The sequence below is a fragment of the Lepus europaeus genome, chromosome 13 (assembly GCF_033115175.1).
Source record: "Lepus europaeus isolate LE1 chromosome 13, mLepTim1.pri, whole genome shotgun sequence".
In the NCBI taxonomy this organism is placed as follows: domain Eukaryota; kingdom Metazoa; phylum Chordata; class Mammalia; order Lagomorpha; family Leporidae; genus Lepus; species Lepus europaeus.
The window spans coordinates 34,751,157-34,759,814 of record NC_084839.1 but is presented as its reverse complement, the minus strand read 5'-3'; positions in this window follow the sequence as shown (position 1 = coordinate 34,759,814).

The following is an 8,658-nucleotide window of genomic DNA, read 5'->3' as shown; positions in this document are numbered from 1 at the left end:
GAGAGAGAGAGAGAGAGTCTTCCATTCTGTGATTCACTCCCCAAATGACTGCAACTGCCAGAGCTGCGCAGATCCGAAGCCAGGAGCCAGGAGCTTCTTCCGGGTCTTCCACACAGATGCAGGGGCCCAAGGATTCGGGCCATCTTCCACTGCTTTCCCATGCCATAGCAGAGAGCTGGATCGGAAGAGGAGCAGCTGGGTCTCGAATTGGTGCTCATAAGAGATGCCGGTACTGCAGGTTGGGGCTTTTTTGGCTTGCTGCACCACAGCACTGGCCCCAATGTTTTCATTTTAATTTACTTATTTTTATTTGAAAGAGAGAGCGAAACAGCTAGAAAGTGAGAGAGGGCTCTTCCATCTGCTGGTTCACTTCCCAATGCCTGCAGCATCTAGAGCTGGGCCACACAGATATCAGGGGCCCAGGACTCCATCCGGGTTTCTGACATGGGTAGTAGAGACTGAAGTACTGAGAAGAGATTGGAAATCCCTGGAGGACTGGTAGATCGTGCTCAACACCAGATCCTTAGGTCTGGGAATCAGGCACAGACTGAGATTTAAAACACCCATATTCACTGAGGTAGAAATTACCTAGGTTATCAAAGGATCAGTGCAGAGTTGAACCTTGAGGTGGCCGCTGTATGTAAGCCTCACGCGGACTCCTGAGGTGCGGCCGGTCTGCGTCCTAACCCACTGAGCATGCTGCCCTCGCGGCTGGGTTTCCTCAGCAGCACCTCCCAAGTAGCTCACTTATTAGCGTAGTGCTGCTATTGTCCCTCACGCTTTCCTCCAACCTTTGCTGGAGGCGTCCTTCTGCCCTCCACACCTCCTCAGACAATAACTGGCCAGAGCTCTGCCTTAGTGGATTTAGAGAGGATAGACTAGAAATCCAGATCTTAGTCTTTTTTGTTTGTTTGTTTGTTTGACAGGCAGAGTGGACAGTGAGAGAGAGAGACAGAGAGAAAGGTCTTCCTTTGCCGTTGGTTCACCCTCTAATGGCCGCTGCGGCCGGTGCACCGCTCTGATCCGATGGCAGGAGCCAGGTGCTTCTCCTGGTCTCCCATGGGGTGCAGGGCCCAAAGACTTGGGCCATCCTCCACTGCACTCCCTGGCCACAGCAGAGAGCTGGCCTGGAAGAGGGGCAACCGGGATAGAATCCGGCGCCCCGACCAGGACTAGAACCTGGTGTGCTGGTGCCGCAAGGCGGAGGATTAGCCTAGTGAGCCGCGGCGCTGGCAGAAATCCAGATCTTAGTCTTTATTCCCTTGCTCATTGAGGATTGGGAACAGCATTCTTCAGTTGACTCAGATTCCCCAGGTTATATTGGACTCTGATACAGTCCATTTCTTTTTTAGGTTCTTGCATTTTTAAAAAAAAGATTTATTTATTTGAAAGTCAGAGTTACAGAGCGAGGGAGAGACAGAAAAAGAGAGAGATCTTCCATCCGCTGGTTCATTCTCCAGATAGCCACAACAGCCAGGGCTGGGCCAGGCTGAAGCCAGGAGCCAGGAGTTCTTCTAGGTCTCCCACATGCATAGCAGGGGCCCAGACACTTGGGCCATCTTCTGCACATTAGCAGGGAGCTGGATTGGAAGTGGAGCAGCTGAGACACAAACCAGAGTCCATATTGGGTGCTGGTATTGCGGGCAGTGGCTTTACCTGTTACGCCACAGCTCTGGCCCATGGGTTCCTGCATTCCTGTTATCTAATTTCTCTTTCCTCCTTCTTGACCCACAATGGCATTTCTTTGCTGCCATCAGTCCTTTCTCATCTTCCTGTGTCTGACTTCCTCTTAGTCCCTCTTACAACCGTTCGTGTCTTCTCACCAGACACCTGTTATTCTTCCACCTTCCCCAGAGAATCTTGCATGCACCTGGGGTTGCAGTGGTTTCTGAGATGTCTCCGGACTTGATTTTGGAAAATAGCTTTGTATCAGTCTTCTGAATATCATGCGAAATCTCAAACGTTCCAAGTCCTTGGTGGAAGGAGAGCTAGGATTTGTAGAGCGCAGAGCTTGAAAGGTGGCTGGTGGAGGTGAGGCACAGTATCTGGTCCCTAACTCTCTCTTGGAAGGTGCTGGGGATCCTTGGGTTAAGGTGTGAGGCCAGAAACAGAGGAATTGGCTTCACGAAACTTTGGTTCATTCCCAGCAAGCGGCGAGAGTAAGAAGTTGCAAAACTCGTCACAAGAGACTTTGGGATTCTTTAGGCACCAGCAGAATTGCTGAGGATCAAAGCACAGCTCTGCATGGAACTCTGCTCAGCTGTGGTCCGCAGTGGGCCAGAGACTCTGGGCTCGTCAGCAGTCTGCACACTTGGCACAGCCCACAGCTTCCTCCGTGGGCACTGTCAGCAGCAAGGATATGGCTCTGCCCCTAAGAGCTCCAAGGAAGGCAGTGCTGACAGGAGGTGGGTGTTGGAGGGAATGGCATGACTGGCCACAGAAGTGGATTTAACAGGAACACTTAGTCAAGAAATAAACCAATCAGCCTACAAATGATAGTGATATGCTACAACCCCTTCAATAGTGCAGAAATGAAAGTATGCGAAAGTTAAAAACATCTTCAAGTGTTCTTATACAAATTCAGAGTTGGAAGCTAGCCCTTGCTGCTCCATTTCTGGGTTTCCAATACCTAGTATGGTCCTTTTTTATTTTTATTTTTTTTTTAAAGATTTATTTACTTATTTGAAATTCAGAGTGACAGAGACAGATAGATCGAGAAAGACAGTGACAGAAAGAGTGCTTCCATCCTTTGGTCTACTGCCCAAATGGTTGCAACAGCTGGAGCTGGGCAAGTCAAAACCCAGGAGACAGGAACCCATCAGGGTCTCCAACATGGGTGGCAGGGGTCCAAGTACTTGGACCATCTTCTGTTGCCTTCCCAGGTACTTTGGTAGGGAGTTGGATTGGAAGCAGAGCAGCCAGGACTTGAACCAGTGCTTCAACATGGAACGTGATGGTGCAATAGAACCATTACCCGCTGCCACAACACCAGCTCCACGTGTGCTTATTTCTAAGGATAACTTTTCATGACTTAAAAAGCACAACACATGGGCCCAGAATTGTGGCATAGCAGGTAAAGCTGCTGCATGCTGTGCCAGTATCCCATGTGGCTGTTGATTTGAGTCCTGGCTGCTCCACTTCCTATCCAGCTCCCTGCTAATGGCCTGGGAAATGCAGCAGAAGATGGCCCAAGTGCTTGGGCCTCTGCCACCCATGTGGGAGACCCAGGGAAAGCTTCTGGCTTCTGGCTTTGGCCTGGCCCAGCCCTGGCCGTTGTGACCATATGGAAGTGAACCAGAGGATAGAAGATCTCTCTCTCTCTGTAACTCTGACTTTCAAATAAATATATAAATTTTTAATAAAAATATGGAACAGGTGGTTGTACTGGGAGTGCTCATGCCCTTGAGATGCTCCACAGGCCTTTTGAGTGGAGCAGAGAAGGGGCACAGGTAGAAGGCCTGGGCTGGCTGCTGCCAGCGCCGCCGCAGTGTGGTTTCCACAGAGTGGTGGCTGGGGAGGCACAATGCTTCTCCAGCAGCAGTAGCCCTGCTTGAAGCCATCTGGGTTCCGGACCTGAGAGGCAGACTGCACTGGGCACACTGGAGCAGCCTCCACTTCATCTGCTGAGATCTGCCATTGTTGTTACATGCTGATGGTGGTAGCAAGTGGTCAAATGGAAACACAATTGGTAATCGGCTACGGCCTTTGACTCAGGAGTACAGAAGATAGCCCTTAACCATTGGAAGATTATTTTTTCATCCTGAAGGGTCTTAAACTCTTAAAAGGGGACTTGTGGTGGGGGATTGTCAGGTCAACCCCAAGGAGCTATTGGTCTCACAACCCGGAGTTCTTATGGGCAACAGAGTTGAACCATTTGAGTGTGAGCGCTAGGGTTGTATCTGCAGGGTCAAAGCTTAAGTCCATTATTTTATAAGCTTAGTAGCTTCAGACAAATTGCTTAATTTTTCTTTGCTCCAGATTTTTCAGAGTAAAATATCGTCGTATCTTTGCTTTAGACTTATTGTGAAGCTTCACCTAAAGAAAAGTAATTATTATTAGGGTAATTTTAATTCCCTGGCATATGTAAGGACCTGATCAATGTTAAGAGGATTCCAGGAAGCTTCCCCTGTAACTTAGGCGTCTGATTCTGGAATCTGGTGCTGTTGTTTCTCTTCGTCCCTGGAACAATGGCTGAAAGAACAGGGTTGCAGGCAGAGTGGAAAGCTTCCTTGTGTGACCACCTGGCAAGGGGGAAGGCGAGGCTGCATGTTTGAGTCCCCGTGCTACCGGGTGGGGCCTTGCTGGGCTCTGCTGTGAGGTGCTTGGTTAGTCTTGTCCCTGTGCACTCACGTCTGTGGAGCTGAAGTTGATCTGACTGAGCTTTCTTTGCTCTTTGGCTTGTCTGGAAGTTGGTGCTCCTTTTTGTTGGCCGAGACCACCTTTGTGTGGCCTACCTGTTTGAGTTTCACCTACAACCTCCATCTGATTCCTGGCTTAGATTGAACTCCCTGTCCCACTACTCTCACATCCGGTTTTCCATCAGCCACCTGTTCTTTCCTCTGGCGAAGACTCTGCGTCCTAGTGAAGGGAGGAGCAGAAGGGATAACTAACCATCTAACCACCACGCACCGCCACGTTCAATGGGCTAAGTCATTTCTCAAGGCAGTAAGGCCGCTTTGTGGAGCAGTGTCTTCCATGAGTTCCACAAGGGGGCCAGGGCCACAGCTCCCTTCCACTTTCTGTTTCTCCCCAATCTGTTTGCATTAACTGCCAAGATGTAGGCCCCGAAGTCTCTGTCTCTCTATTCCCATGTTCTTGGACTCAAAGGTTATTATAGGAACTTGTGTAAGGTCAGTGGTTGAAAGTATCCTTCAATGCCAACACCAGCAGTAAGCATGTGGGGAGTGGGGGAATTTATTTGAAGTGCAGGGAGCCAGACATTAGTCTATGGGAAATTATCTCCATCAGAAGATAGGTCAAACTGTAAAAAGAGAATTTCCCCTCATCAATGATGATTAAAAATAGAATTTCTCTACTGTCAAGAATTTACTGCAAAACACAGGATATATAGTTAATAAATATTCCACACATTTTCAATGCAAAGAGAATTTCAGAGTGTCACCAAAAAGAATACTTGATAGACCCTGAAATTTGAAATTCCTACATAAAAGAGACCTGATAGAGATTTTCTTAACTTTGAAAATACTCCTAAAGATTTAAGTGACATTGAAAAAACGTAGTGATGCTAAAAAAGACTTTTTCTAACAACCAGTAAATGAAAACTTTATGCTATAGGGAAGACTAAGTTGTCTTTCTATTCTCACTTCAAAAACTGATATCCCCAAGCTGGCATACTATGAAGAGTCAATCAAAGATTATATAGCCAAAAAGTCAGAAAAATTGTTTTAGGAAGGAGTATCATGAAAGTAATCAATTAAACATAATTGTTCTGCATGCTTGGTGTGTGTCTTAGCCTTAAAAAGTTGTGGTTTGGTGGGGGTTATTTTCTCACTCTACATAAACATTTACTTTTAGAATTTCTTTTTTTCATTCATAAGTTGCTTTGTTAAAGAAATCCCCTGTGTTTGTATATGCTTTAGACCCCACCTGTACTGGACCTGTTCCTGATGGAAGCTATGTGGTTCATGGTCTGATTGACAGTGGTCATTAGTGGAAATTTGGGCACACCCATGGGAACATATCCTACAAGTGAATGTCATCTGTCATTTGCGTTACTCAAGCAAAGCAAAGCAAGGCAAAACAAAACAAAAATAAGAATCATCACTTTAGAGGCAGAAGCGAAGAATTTTTAGCAAGTTTATCATTATCTGAATTCAGTGCTCATTGTTATGTATCTGTATGTTTATCACACACATATGTACACATATATACATACACATTTATCCATTGGTATTATACCACATGCACATGTTCTAGTTATTTATTTCTGTATAACAAATTAACCCCAAAACATAATATCTTACAGCAAGAGTCACTTCGTTATTTCTTATGATATCTCACCTTCTTGGAGAGCAATCAGAGCAAATTTGAAAGACAATTATTTGTCAGGCAGTCCAGGTGACAGGGACCATTGCATTTGCTAGTTCAGGTTGAGCAATGGGAAAGGGAAAGAAGGAACTCACATTGTGAGTATTCAATCACAGACTCCAAGATTGATGGGGGAGGGGAGAAGTGACGTGGGACCAAGGGCAAGTGTTTGAGGTGAGGTGCAGTGAAACCACAGCAGTGGCTATGAACCCAAGGATTAAGTAGGCTACAAGAGGGCCAATGGCTTCCAGAGGCTTTGTCAAGGTGGAGTGTTTCTGTCTGCCAACCCGCCAGCCAGTTTTTCGGAGTTTAGAATTAAGCTTAGATATGAGATGCAAAGAAAGATTTGGCTGCTCTCCGGGTACAAATAAACTACTTTGGTTGTAAGAAGGCCAGTGCGGACATTGTCTTAATCTTGAAAGAGGCCAAGTGCCACAGTTCCTTCTGTGAAGTCTGGATTTCTCGCTGACTGCAGGGGCATTCCCGAGGGCAGGCATGGTATGGGGAGCACGCTGCCAAGGTGGACTCCATTCATGCCACACTCCCATTGCGGTCCAATGCACAGGGCAATGCTGGCTTCAAGCTACACGCACGTTTCCTGTGTTATGGTGGCTGCATTCCCTCCCTCACTGTTATTTTTGAATCAGTACTATAGAATATGATATAGTTAGTTTCTAGGGAGTTTCTGCCAACGTTCTTTTGTATGATGTTTATAATCTAAAAGTCAGTCTCTGTCTACTTTTCCAAACAGACTGAAGTAAATCCAGTTCATAGATGTGTTTATTTGCGGATCCTTCTACTAAATTATGTTAGCGGCCTGAAGACACCCAGGAGCTCCCTTAGAAGTCAGTAATTCTGGGAGATGCTTGTCATAACATCCAGAAGTCTTGTCATGGTACTCATGGGGCCCCCATCAGGGACAGGTATCCCATAGCATCTCCCACATGCCCACATGATGTGCTTCTAACTTCTTAGTGGTCTGGATAAGAGGTTCTTAACAATAATAGAGTGCTCAGTGCCTAGCTGCAAGGTCAGTGTATTATTATCTAGACACAGGTAGGAATATGGGCATTTTTAAAAACTTATTTATTTATTTAAAAGAGTTACAGAAAGAGAGAAATCTTCCATCCACTGGTTCACTCTCCAAATGGCTGCAACAGCCAGATCTCCACTGATCCAAAGCCAAGAGCCAGGAGCTTCTTCTAGGTCTCCCAAGTGGGTGCAGGGGCCCAAGCACTTGGGCCATCTTCTGCTGCTTTCCCAGGCCATTAGCAGGGAGCTGGATGGAAAGAGGAGCAGCTAGGACTCGCACTGGTGCCGGAGGCCATAGCTTTATCTGCTATGCCAGAGTGCTGGGCCGAATGTATGCTCTTGAGTCACAAAACTGGGTTGACATCTCAGCTCTTCAAATTGCTAGTCATGTGGCCTTGAATAAAGCATGTACTCTTTCAAGACCTTCATTTGTTCATCTGTGACAGGCCGATACTAAGGAAAATGTCACCCATCTCTGTCTCATGGAGAAATTCTCTAGATTCAATGAAATCATGGATAGGTATGATTACTAATTATCCTCCTGTTCTTGGATCCCTTCTTAGACCTGAAAGAGCTACTTCATTGGTGCAGTAATCATGGCGGCTCTGAGGTACAGCCATGAGCCAGCTGGCAGGTTCAATGCTTCCCATTGTATTGAACTTGTACTGAAAAAATGCTAGGAAAGAGACCTTCACAGCAGAGGAAACTGAGGGTCAGAGAGGTTAACTATCTTTTTCAAGATCATAAAAACAAGTGACAGAGCTGAGGTGTGAGCTCCAAAACTGGTGTTCTTTTCACTAAGCTACACGAATGCGCATGTTCCCAGCCTTGAAGATAAATATGGGTCAGAGCACCATTATTTTCCTCTTGCATTCATGAGGGGACAGCTGGTCCTGGTTGTACAGAAAAATAGACACCCAATGTTTAGCAGCAAGCCTGGGTGGAAACCCGTCCACCCACAGAGTTCCATATAGAGCGAGTGCCTTCCAAGATGCCCACAGTGCTCTACACGAGACAAACACAGTTGTCCCAGAAGAGGCACGCACCTGTGTCTGAGCGCCGACAACAAGTATTTCCCCCAATGAACCCTTGATGTTCTTGCTTTGATCTCCCTCAGAGAGTAGAATCCAATGTCCCTGGTTCACCAGCTTTGGATATAAATAAAATCTCTCTGCCAATCAATAAACCAGAGTTTGTATTCTTGTCCACATCCATTCCAGCTGGGCCTCTGATATTTCCTTTTCCCCTGTAAAAAAATTTCTGTCTGTTCCCCACAAAGTGTTTAATCCCAAAGGAAGCCTCAAATGTGGCAGATTAACTTAGCAATAGTTACTGTGCAACTTCTGGGGCTAATTAAGGCCACTACTTCTGAGGTTAATGAAAGCAGACCGCAGAGTCCAAGGTGGGAATATCGGTGATTGGGCCAAGCTTACCGTTTCCTAACACCCCAACACCCTAAGTCCTTGAGCCCAATTTCCCACCCTGCTCTTTATGTCACTGGGACCCTGAAGCAACAATGCTCATGTCCAGAACCCCACGGAATCTCAGAGAAACAGCTCATTCATCTTCTGTTGCACA